Source organism: Monodelphis domestica, chromosome 2, assembly GCF_027887165.1.
Source record: "Monodelphis domestica isolate mMonDom1 chromosome 2, mMonDom1.pri, whole genome shotgun sequence".
Lineage (NCBI taxonomy): Eukaryota > Metazoa > Chordata > Mammalia > Didelphimorphia > Didelphidae > Monodelphis > Monodelphis domestica.
The window spans coordinates 464,044,163-464,057,508 of NC_077228.1; the positions used below are offsets into that span (position 1 = coordinate 464,044,163).

Consider the following 13,346-nt stretch of genomic DNA (forward strand, 5'->3'; position numbering starts at 1 on the left):
GTGGCATATGTTGGCTGAGTATCACAAGGTTGCTCAAATTCCCTTCCTTTGTTTTTCCCTCTGCCCTCCTCTTCCCCCACCCCTCCCGGGGCAACTGCTCTAAGAATCAACCCACTAGTCTGGCAAGCTGAGAATCCAGATACTTGCTGCTAATTACAGTGTTTACAATTCCCAACCTGTTTATTGGCGCCAGCAATCAAACTGTGTCCTCTTGAGTGTACCCAAAAACACTTGCTGGCTTGAGTTTACCAAGGTTTCAAGCTGGCTACATTAATTATTGTTAACTTAAAATCATGTGTTGCATAGAAGCTTTAATTGGCTGATTTAAGGATAAAAATCAGTCTTTACATTTTTTTTAAACATTTTGACTGCATTGATAGAATTGAAGGAATTTATAAGGACGTGTCTTTTCCTTGACAAAATTTATGATGTCTTTTAGGGAAAAGCTGTGATGATTAGGATACATAAGGAATATATTGGAAATCAAAGAGTAGGGAGTGGAATTGGGAATATTACTGGAATCGAATGAATGATGGTTGTGGTGAGGACTAAGAAAAGATCATCTGCTTATATTAATATTGTTTTCTCAGCGAGCTGCACTGAAATTAATATGTAAACATCCATAGGACTCAATATTTAGCTTACTAAATAGAAGACATTGCTAATAATTAAACTCCACTGGATAATTTTTATCAAGTACAGATGGAAATTCAAATCATAAATCCTTGATTTATGTCAAAATTATTCTATTTGAGGTAAATTAGATATATATAAATTACAGAACTCTTCATAGTTAATAAAATTAAACTCCCTTTCTTCAGGTGATAGAACCAGTCTTAGGAACCTTTTCTTTTTCGGAGGGGTGAGGGACATGCCATATTTAAAAGTGCAATCATTACAGGAGCTTTTTGATGATGAAAATTGAACTCTCATTATCCTGCTTGGCTGTAAGTTATTCTTTGTTTGAGGAAGCAACTGACAATAATAAAATCTGAGATTTACAGCTGAAAAGATTTTAGATTATGAGTATTGAGACCATAGATTTAGAATATGAAAGGACTTTAGGGGAAATCTAATCCAACTATCTTATTTCATACATGAGGAAATTGAACCCCAGAGAAATTGAATAACTTCCCCAAAGTTATGGTGGTAGCATTTGACAGAGTGAGGATTAGAACTAGGTCCTCAGACTTCAAATCTATTGTTCTTTTCTCTATACCACAATGAATATTCCTTTGATTTGTGGACCACACACTGAAAGCTGATTTTCATAACTGACTAAATGGTTAGTGCTACAGATGGTACAATTAAGACATTGGCTGACCACAATAGCAATGTTTTTGTTTTGTTCTGTTTTTAGATAAATTTTGCAGAAGTGAGAAAAATTCACCATAATTTGGAAATTCAGATACAGATAAAAACAAAAAAGATAAATCCCTAAATGTATAGAACAACTAGATTATTAGTTTCCATATAATGTCATCAGATTTTAAGGAAATCCTATTAGAAGATATATAAGAGGAAATAAAGAAAAGTCACATATGATGGGTTCTGATTAGTGTAATTAGGAGTACTAATCTGAAATAATGGAATTATGAGATCAGTATCAAAGTATAGTCCCAAATTGAGAACCTATGTTTCTTCATTTATTCAGGGAAGTAGTATACATTCTGAATTAAAAAATATTATTCTCTTCCAATTTTTCGTAAAATAGTACAATAGGATAATATAAAATGCAAATTTATATGTGCTTTCTGATTTTTATAATGCTCACTTAAAAAGTCATAAATCGTCATTTCTTGTTCCACTTGTTTCACTTGATTTTAACCCATTTTCACATAGTAGAAAAACTTTTATTTGGTACTAATTAATTTTGGGGAAACAAATTAGATTATTATATATTTTCTTAAATTTCTTTTTACTTTTAGTTTTTTCACTGTCACTAATATTTGTGGAATGACTTTCTGATACACTCAAAGGAAATAGTTAAGATAAATACAACTTGTTTTAAAAAAATAAACATTTACCTTTTGTCTTAGAATCAATACTAAGCATCATTTCTAAGTTAAAAGGTTGGTAAGGGCTAGACAATGGGTCTAAGTTACTTGCCCAGGGTCTTACAGCTAGGAAGTATCTAAGTTGTATTGGAACCCAGAACCTCATAGCTTCAGTTAAGGCTCTCTATTCACTAAGTCATCTAGTTGCCCAACTTGCAACTGATTTTTAGCAATGCGGTCTTTGTTTTATGGATATATTTGTAAATTGGAAAATTAAAAAATGAAGATATTTATTTAAAGTTACTGAAATTTTTATGAGCTAATAATATTCACTGGCTGCCTTTAATAGAGATTTCAGTAATGCATGACATAATTTAATCCTTTAAGTAGACAATGTGTTTTTTTTTTTTTAAATAAACACGGCTACATTGTTACATTGTTGGAATCTATGATACTTTGCAAAAGTCTTCTTAACTGAAGAGTTGGATTGGTTCTCAGGATCTATCTACCTAGTCAGTTCCATTTATTTTGTAGATGAAAAAGATACAGGTCAGAAAGGATAGATGTCTTACCTGTGATCACACAACTGATAAGTAACAGAGCCCCTATAATTCCAAATATGACTTCTTTCCCAGAATTTCAGAAAGTATATTAAGAATTTTTTCAGAATCAATTTAGGCCAATCTCTTCATTTACCAGATAGGGAAATTGAGACCTGAAAAATTTAAATGATTTAGACCAAAGTGAGATTGATGTCAAGTAAGGTGACCAGGAATTCAAATACAGGCTGTATGGTATAGATTTCAGTGCTCTTTCTATGACATCAAGCTTCTAATTAGCATGTAATATTCTGTGTATCTTAAATGATTAAGGCTTTAGATAGTTTTCTCAGAATCAGAGACATTTATCAGAAAATTGCTGTGACACCTATCTTGGTGACCTGGTTGTTAGTATCTTCAAGGAAACCAAAGGCAAACAGATGTAGAAGTTAGGTATATCTCCTGATGCTCTGTTGTTTATCAGGCTTGAAACTTCTTGATAGGGCAGTATGAAGAAAATTACATGACTCCATGGGCACTGTTTGTTCCATAGAGAAAAGACCTCAGGCAACACCAGAAGATGGTTTGCCAAAAGAAAAAGGGGGGGGGAAATGCCATGTCCTTTCTTCAAGTTGTGTTCAAATTTAGTTAGGACCAAAAATCAAATAGCCTTATTTATTTTCTACCAAATCAATGATTATTATGGGAGAAAACATTTACCACATTTTCTACTGAAAATTGCACTACAGTATACTATACTACATTACACACACACACACACACACACACACACACACACACACATGCATGGACGCATGCACACACACATACACACACAGGCACCCTTGTATCTGCTCCAAAATATATTCACAATTATATGCTTAATAAATATTTTTGCTATCCTGGATCACATGGGATCTCATAATCACTATGACTTCCAAAAGTCTCTTTAATTTTAGACAATTTGAGGCAATAAACCTCATTGTGCTAACGATAAAATGGGGAACAGAGAGAGCCTTGCGTTATTAGAATTTACCCTCTCTTTAACCAAAATATTGTCAACTTCAATCTAATTTTAGATGGCAAAAAAACATGTAGGAATATGCCTTGCTTTTTCTCATCTCATGTTAATGGTTTGCCTTTTTGAATACATGCATATAAACAATTTCATAATAATTTCTTTTAAAATGCAGGAAGTATAAATGCATGCATTTCATTTCTTGCTATGCATAAAATTATATTAGCAAGAAATTATTAGATAAACATGCTATTTGAATAGTCTTAAACAAAAAGAAAAAGTGAGAAATGAAAGTGCTCTCTGAAGTCAATATAATGAATTCCAGAAAAACCATTGAATTACACAGCAGGACAGATGAAGAAATCTTACAGACACACCTACAGAGATAACCCATCCATCTTTTTCATGAGTTAAATCCATAGCACATATACTCTTATAGTGTTTAGTTATTTTTCTGAGGTCTCTTCTTAAAATTATTCAACTGAACTGTTTTGTTCAAAGGCAAAAACAAATAAATTCAGCTTAGAGGAATACTAACATCTCTAGAAAGGAAACAAGTCCAATACTGCCATTCCAATCACACTTTGTGACATTTTGTTAATTTTTTTCATTACCCTAAGCAACCCTTATTTAAATATAGCTGATGATATAGAAGTGGAAAGGATCACGTGTTTATGAAGACTAATACTATGTCTCAGTTACTGTTAAAAGCACATAAGTTAAAGTTCCTGATCAAATAAAATATTTGAAGTTTTTGGATTTTGAAATGCCCAAAACATCTCTTCTGTACTAGGATTGATTCACAAATGACCTTCCTTCTAGCACAATCCAAACATGACATAGAAGAAATTAAATTTATAGTACAGATATACATATATATTTGTGTTTTAAATCAGATATTATACATTTCTTAATTTACTTCATAATAAATTTCTCTTGGATGGAGCAATGAAGCTGATAACATGAGGAATATATTGATAGGTAACTTTCTAAAGGCAAAGTAGTACATCATACCTTTCTTTCTCACTCCCTTTAGAATTTAACCTTTTTAAAATCCATCTTTGCAGACTGATTTACTCCCTATTAACATGCTAAGATCCAGATTTCCTAACTTGCCAATTGCTTGCTTATAATCAATGTCCTTCCTACTCAAAAGTGCTTTCATTTTCAAATTGATTCAAAGCCCTGTACCAGAAAGAGGAATCTATTGAAATTACAAGCAAAGCTTGGGATTTCAGCTGCTTCTGGATCACTAGAGGCTAGAAAAGACTCTAGTTCACCAGCCATGAATGACTCTTTGCTACAAAGCAAGCTCCAATATTTGAAATCAAATTAGCCTCCATAGGCCACAACTGGGAATGAGATCATAAGGAATAAGAAATCTTTCAGCTACATCCTTGGAACCAGCTAGTCTGTCCACAGCTCCAAAAAACTTCATTCTGTCACTTCTTTAATAATTCTTCTACACAATTGCAGGCTTAACGTTTTCAGTATTTTTTCCCCTGGCTTCCATATTCATTTGACTAGTCAAAATCAAATCTTTCCCACACAAGTACGGAAAAGACTTCACTAAATTTAGGTTCAACTTGTAGTACTTGTTAGAGAACTTCATGAAATTTATTATCCAGAAAGACTCTGGGAAAGCCTATACAGTGAAATCTTACAATTCAAATGTGACATAGAGATTGACACTGAATCATCTTAAACCAGGGAACAGATTCGCCAACAGGACCCTGAAACTTTTCAACATTTAAGTAGAATTAAAATGAGCCAATCATAATAATTTTGTTCCTTTGAATCTACTTAAAATAATTTGCTTTTGATGAACATTTTATTACAGCCAGAATTTTAGATGAAGCTGTGTCTTTTTATCAAACTAGGCAAACTATTATAATAATAAACTGAACAAATCAATAGCAATTGAACTATATAATTATAATTTTTGGAGAACCATTGCTCTCTGTTGTGTCTGAAGAGGTCACACTACTTTGAATGTTCCTGGAATAAGCATATGAGTCACCTTTCCAAATGAAATTGTACTTTCATTTTATTCTCCAAGCTACTTTAATATGCCAATGTTACAAACTACTGCACTGCTTCTATCAAGGTATTTGCACGTAAAAATGGAAAATCATAATGGTCACTATTATTTTAAAATTCATTTTCTGTTTCCAGAAATTCTTTGGTTTTAAAAAAATGAGGTTTTATAAGTTACTATTACTTCTCAATGCAAAATAAGTTAAAATTTTCTATAATTTATATATTAATAATTACATAGGGTGCAAAGAAATAGTCACTAATAAACCATCAATTAAACCAGGTTCTTTGAAAACTCTGAATATCCTTGTTTTATGCCCCAGAAAAAAATATCAACTACCAGAGTGATCATATTCTCATTGATTTTCATTGATATAAGAGATTAGGTTGAGAATCACAGTAAGTGAATTTCGAGTTTATTAAAAAAGCTTACTATTAATATCACAAATTTGTGATTCAGCATTTTCTTGAATATTAAAGGAAACAGCTATAGAACTACCACATTAATTTCAATTGTAAGATTTAATTTGAAAGTGTTATGTGCATTCTGTCAGTCAGAGAGAAAACTAAAAATATTTTAACAACTCTCCTTGAAGATTATCATCATTTATGGACAGAACCTGAAAGGCTACACACATACCTATTGCTTGGCACTAAAAAAATGACAAACAATGACAAATACAAAATCTTAGGAAGATTTTGAATTTTTTTTAGAATAAAAAATTTGTATTGTTTTTTTTTAAACTGAGATATTAAGGCATATTTCAGCATCCATGAGTAAATGGCCCATTGTATAGGAATTCATTCTAAGCTGAATATATATTGTTTACTATCATAAATTTAATATATTTTATTTGGAAAGATTTCACACTAACACCATGATTGAATATTGATGGATGATGAGATCTAGTGAATACACCATTTGGAATCCTGGGTATATTTCAGAGAGAGAATGCAATATCATATGCTATTAGGATAGTAAATCATTCCCTTGATTCCCCCCTCAACTGAAACTTTAAATTGAAAATAAAATCATCTTTAAGATTATCAAATAAAAGTTTTCATGGAGAATATATTTTAAAAAGTCAAATAGACATTTTGAGAAAACTAATTGACCTTATTAGATAGATTGACATGTCAATATACATGTTATGAAGATTTAAGTAGTTTTTTTTCTAAATCATTAGTTTTTAAATTATTGATGAGTATTATTTCAATATACATGAAAAGTTGTTGAGGCAAACAATAACCACAACAAACCTTTCTCCTGAAAGGATAATTTTTTTTTATATCTGGACCTGGACATCAGAATTCCTCTAATGCAATATCATTTATAGTTAGGCAAACTATGACACTAAGAAGAACTCTGATTAGTCCAGTCACTCATGTAGAAAGTAGGAAGAGGTCTAGAACATACATTTTCTAGCTCAAACTCTAATACTTTACCCCCACATTCCAGTATGCCATACTTCCTTTCTCCGTAAGTATACTGATAACTAAGACAAAATTCTGAGTGACTGGAATTATTAAGACATTTGTCAATTTCCTATTTTGAATTGCAAATGTAGACACAGTCATAGTTCAAAACAAATGGTCATTATACAAATTCCCTATACATAGAGATAGATCTATATTTAACTTTTGGCTTATAAATGGCAAAAATGATATATACAGTAAAGCCAGCTTATATTTCTTAATATCTTGATTTTGACGAGTTGTGTAATGAAATTTTCAATTCAACCTTTTTACTCATGAATTTGTATGCACATAATCATAAGGATCTTGAGTTCATTTGGAAAGAATATCTGTCTGTTAATTAGAAATGAACATATGTGAACAGTTAACAGAAAGAATTCTATGAACAAGATCTTAAAACATATTCTATATTTTTGTAAATTTGATAATTTAATGGAATATAAATTAACAAAATTAAATGTATTCATAAAAAGGTTTATATATCTAAATTTAATTGTTGAGAACACTTAAAGTAAAAGGACTTGCTCAAAAGCACAATTATATCCCAGGAGCAATAAAAATTTCTCCCTGACTATACAATAATGCTTTCATTTTAGTAAGTTGGAAGCTTTTATTAAGCTTATTATAGCATATGTTGCAATTAGTCAGCATCCAGCAACATGATGTCAGTAAATCCACTGTAAGAAAATATGTTTTTCAGATTAAATTCAGTGGGCAAGATTCCATATTGATTTGAGACTAGTAAGATGAATGCAGTAAACCTTGTTAAATTCCATTGAAATAGAAGTACATAGTTTATTTTTAGTGACTAGTTTGTTACTGGTAGTTCTATGGTGTGTGTATATGTATATATTCATATGTGTTCACTAAATCCTGAATGTAATGGTTCAGCCTTAAGGGGTGTTTCATAAACAAACAATTGAGAAAAGTATCCTTTATGTTTTGAAATGATGACTTTTTTTCAGTGATTTTATAACCAGATTGCCTATTATAGCTCTAACTATTATTAGTCAGCATATAATAGTCTTCGAAAGATTCAACTAGTCAAACAATGGCAATCTGGACAAGGACACAAACAGAATACATGCATTAAAGATGCATTAGTTCTATTGTTAACAGATTTATGAAGAAAAACAACTAATCACTGGGTACCAAAAACATTTCAAAAACCAGAATATTGCAATTTCCTTCTTTTTAGATGATGGTTTTCTTGGTACACAGCAATGTTTTCCTAATTAGAAAAATCTTTTCTTCCAATGAAAAGGGAGAAGGATTTGGGGGAGGGTGCTGTAATGCAAGCTCATGACAATTCGTGACTTGAGGAAATGTCAGCTAAAAGCTAACAAACATCTTTAATATTTATTTATATATGTGTGTGTATATGTATATGTACATATACATAAATATATATGTATATATATGTATTACAAACCAGAATAAATGTTTGCTGGATTAGCTATGATTCTCGCCTTTGTGAAAGTATTTATAGGACTATGTCTAACTAACAGATTTAATAACAGCGTAGTAGCATGACTCTTGAAAGTATACTGCTCTGATTAACATAAGATTTCCACTCTTGGAGAATAATTGTCTTCAAAGAAAAATCTACTTTTCAGTAATATCATAAAAGCAAGAGGATTACTGCCCTACCTACTATTGAAAGAACATATCTGTGATGCACTGATAATCAACACTTTACAGTGACTAATGAAGGACCTCTAAGATAGCCCAAAATACTGAATTCTCAACATTGTCATTCAATTTCAATGTCATCCTCCCTTTTATTTTTTCCACTATCACCACAAGATTATTTAAGTGGAAAAAATAAACCTTCAACTTCTCTGTTGATTCCCTGTACAGTTAGGATCCCAGCACTACTGATATGAAGTATAATTTCTGAAACTCTGAATTGAAATACTTGTTAAGATGAGAGCATAATTTATGGAGGATAATTTGGTTTATGGAAGCACCCATCATTCAATGATTTAAAAAAAATTTCTCTCCTTTTCCTTAAAATAATACATTTTTGAAATCATCAGAAACTTAGTTTTGATTCTACTTGTGGGATTTCACCTCTCCTCCCATATGAAAAAAAGAAGCAGGTAGTTTTTATACATTCAAGGACTAAACAGCAGCCTCTGGTGAAGATCTTTGGTTCTACCAGGATCCTGTTAGTTCTTGAGAAAGTACACTCAGTCAGCCTCATGGGACACAGAAATAGCAGGAAGAGGGTATGCTATAAACAAAATCACATTTCACTGTTTTCTGGGATTCTGTTCAAAGGAAATGATCAGAGATCATTTCACAAGTGCAAAGAGTTTCAAATATTTGAATGGTATCATTCATAGGAGCCCCATCCCATTGTAATCAATAACAAATTATTAAATGGGATATGATTTTTATGTGCCATTAATAAATGTCAGCACAAAATTCTGTCTTCCTAAGCATCATGTAAATTTTACTAGTAACTAACTAGAAAACTTTCCATTTATAAAACACAAATTTTGAGTGGCAGGTGGAGTTTTTAGGACTGACTGAATATATATATATATATATATATATATATATATATATGTACTACTAATATATGAGTGGCCCACAAAATGCCTTAAATCTGTTTTTCAAGTTGCTCAAACTATATAAAAAAATCTAATCTTTTTGAAAAAAAATGTTTTCCTGTAACTTTCCTGATGTTGGCTTTGGGGCAAGAAAAAAAAATCCTTCGTTAATATGAATGCTTAAGATCAATTAAATTTAACATAAAAGGAAAAAAGATCTCTTTGAAATTCTTAAGTCTTAGAGGCTAGGGTGGACTAATAGACAATATAATTTATAATTCTATTTTCAGATGAAGAAAAATCTGGTACCAAGAACAATTAACTTTTAAGATTTCAATTTAATAAAATTGTGATATATTTTTCTTCCTTATCTTAAAAAGATCCTGTCTGGATAAAAATCAAGTCTCTCAACTTAGCTAGGAAGCAGTTCAGAGAGGCTGACATCTAATGGAAACTTTTATACTGATTTAGCAAAGAAGGGCAAAAGTGTCACAATTATCTTAGATCATCATTTCCATGAAAAAAACAAATCTCTATATAGGCTACATTTCATTGAAATTGACTTTATCAGTCACAGACATTCTTAATACTTCTCTTTTAAAAACTGTTAAGATGTCTTTTTAACTCCAATAAACACACTTTTATCATTTTCTTCTTTCATGGGCCTCAGTTTCATTATCTGTAGAATGAAAGTGTTGTATTACATGATCACTGAGGTTCCTGTCAGCTCTATATCTATTATACTAGAATTGTGTAACACATATATCTTACTGACATTCTTTTTTTAAGCAACTTCCATCTTTTAGTAAGCACTACAGCATTACATTTTTTAAAGGTAAGGAAACCTACATCTTCTGGCACTTCAGTTTTCTTTCTGCTTTTCAATACTCAAGTGCAACAATCTAATCAAGGTCTTTCCAGGGATCACTAAGGAAATTAAGCTATCTAGACCTGACTGCTTTCCATGCTATATTATTTCTACAAATGAGAAAATATCATAAGTTACAATTTCACTATTACAATATGGCCTTGATTCCCGATTGGTGGGCCCCACGAAAAGCTGCTGCTGATTTATAGAACAATAAGGAAAAGAAAGAGGAGTTGGCTATGTTTTTCTCCTAAGTACTGAAGAAATGCAACATGTAGAGATTCAATTTTTCTCCTGACTTCAGAATCTTCTTAAAATGGAATCTCCCAAAGAGGCTTCCCAGAGGAGCTCAATTCCGCCTACACAGCAAGCTTTTAGGAATTTAAACCTTTCCTTAGGTCAAAGGCCTTTAAAGTTATGTGGCTCTGAGGAGGGAGAATATTTTCCATGTAGGGGCTTTCCATTGTGGGTTTGTGAAGGGATGGAATGAGGGTGAAGGAAGTAGAAGAAGGGTTCAGAGAATTACCCCTCACCAGATTCTAAAGTTCTTCCTCTAATTCCATGGATTCGCAGGAGTTATTTTCTTCTGAAAAGTACCGGAGTTCAATGAGAATGGCTAAGAGAGTGTAGAGTGTATCTATATCAGTTGGCGCCTCGCCCTGACCTCCCACAGGGCCTTAGGTCGTACGCGGAGGGAAAGAAAGACCAACTTCCTGGAGAGGCAATTCTTCAGATCTGGAAAAGTCCTATTTGTGCTCCGGGAACAATGCTGTCTGAAACGCAGCTTAGCTTTGGCAGTCCAGAGAAGCAGAAGCTTTAATTTCGCAGGATTTCAAATCGTAGCCGCTGCCACAGAGGCTCCGGTCCAAAGAAACAGTGTTAGTAAAAAAATTCCCCAGTCCAAGTCTCCTTTTGCCTGCAACCCTGGTCACTCCACAAGGTACAAACTCAAGTCGTTATCCAAGTTGGACTGGAGGGGCTTTATCCTCCCAGTCTCCAGCCATCTCCTTTCCCCTTTGGAGTAGCCACTGGCTCCCGGCGTGTTTGAATTCGTAAAAGAGGATCTAAGAGTTAAGGGAGGGAGATTCAGACTCAAGGGGAGCCACTCCATACACAGAGGCTGCCACCTCCTCAGTCCACTGCCTTCAGCAAGCTGCTGAAATGTCTTCCAACTGCACCTCCGTTTGAGCCAACTCCCACAAAGTCACATTGCTGCTACAAAACGCCCACCTGAGGTTTCAGTGGGGGCTTGGATACTTTTCTGCTAAAAGAGGCGGGGGAATCCGTGATCCCCAGTCATCACTTCCAAAAGTAATTTAAAAATAAGCCGGGAGTCAAGTGGGGTAATAAAAGTCCATCCTTCTAATCTCTAGGCATTGGCCATAGGTTGGGGACCAGGGATGGGTGGGAAAATGAGGGGTGGGGGCGGGAGTCCTTACTCGCGTTTTATTAACACTTTACTCCCATCCCGAGGGCAAAGAAGATAAGACGAGCTGAGGAGTGAGAAGTCTCAAAGAAAATGACAAAGTGAGCAGCCACCGCCCGGCCTTTCCTTCTTGACCCCATCTTTTACAAGCAGAGTTACAATCCTATGTCACAACACAGCCAATCCAGTTAATTATTCTGGTCCTCCACCCCTTCCCGGGGAATCCAAACCGATATGCTTCCATCTGGAAGTTGCACGGGGCGTCAACGCCCCAACCCTGCTCCTACAACACAGCCTCCGTCTCCTCCCACCTCTACTCCCCCTCCCTTCCCATCATCAGCCCCGGCCGCCATGTCTGGCTGCCTGAGTGACACAGCTAGGGGGTGGGGCGACAGAAGGACAGCTTCCTTGCAGCCTCCTGGCACCAGATTCACGAAGTAACAGAACCACACAGAATTGCTGCGGGAGGGATTCTTCTCCCCAAAGACTCCTTCCCACTTCTCTACTATGCAAAAGTCTCCACATCTGCCCGATTACCTCAGGTTTTTTTTTTCCCCCTTAATAATTCACAACTTAAGGAAAAGCATATAGAGAAGTGACTCAGTATTGTCCCACATCCACTGCCTCAATACACGATATACCCCTGTGACTTGAGATGGAGACTTGTCTAACTAATACCACTTCTCTCTTAGATGTCAACCTCTCCTCCCATAATTTACTCACCACCCCCCCCCCACACACACACACACACACTCCTGAGAAAAGGCATGTGTCTGACAGAGCACTACTGTGGTAGGAAGAAACTTTGCGTTCACTTAACACTGTGGAGAGGGCAAAATAAAGTAGATAGTAGGAAAAGATAAATAAAAGATGCTACCTTGGTAACCACAGTAGTTTAGAGGCCAGTTCCTGATCTGGGAGGAGGCGATGCTGCCTGCCTGCTGCAGGTACTCTCCTCGACTACGCGTATTCTTAAGCAATAACAACGTAATCCGTATTATCCACCCAAGAATACCCGTCACCGAAGAGAGTCAGAAAGATGAAGCTGCTGTTGTTGCTGCTGTTGCTGCTCCTGCTGCTCCTTTTCTTCCTCCTCCTCCTCCTCCTCCTCCTAATTCTCCTGCTGCTGCCTTTGGACTTGATCGGGTCAGTAAATCCATAACTCTATGTCCCTAAAGAAGAATCCAAAGAGTTGCTCAGCTGCTTCTTTCACAAATCCAATGGATGATACATTTCCATTTCTGTAAGACAAATCACAGAACCAAGTTTTTAATGCCAAAGGAAAGAAACAATGTATGCATCTTTATGGATAGATACTATCATATGAGGTAGGGGTTATTTCACAAGGCTATGGAGTAGGTAAAAGTCAAAAGCAATGTCCACTTTACCTGCTGGTTTACTAATTTCTTCCTCTGTACTTGCTTGAC

At 34.5% G+C, this 13,346-nt stretch overlaps 1 non-coding gene across 1 annotated transcript; it reads right to left on the minus strand.

Moving 5' to 3' along the window:
• Positions 1-12,873: 12,873 nt before the first annotated feature.
• Positions 12,874-12,929, minus strand: MIR137A (microRNA mir-137a). Its single transcript, NR_032175.1, has one exon. It is a non-coding gene; the product is annotated as a microRNA mir-137a (primary transcript).
• Between the last annotated feature and the right edge of the window lie 417 nt (positions 12,930-13,346).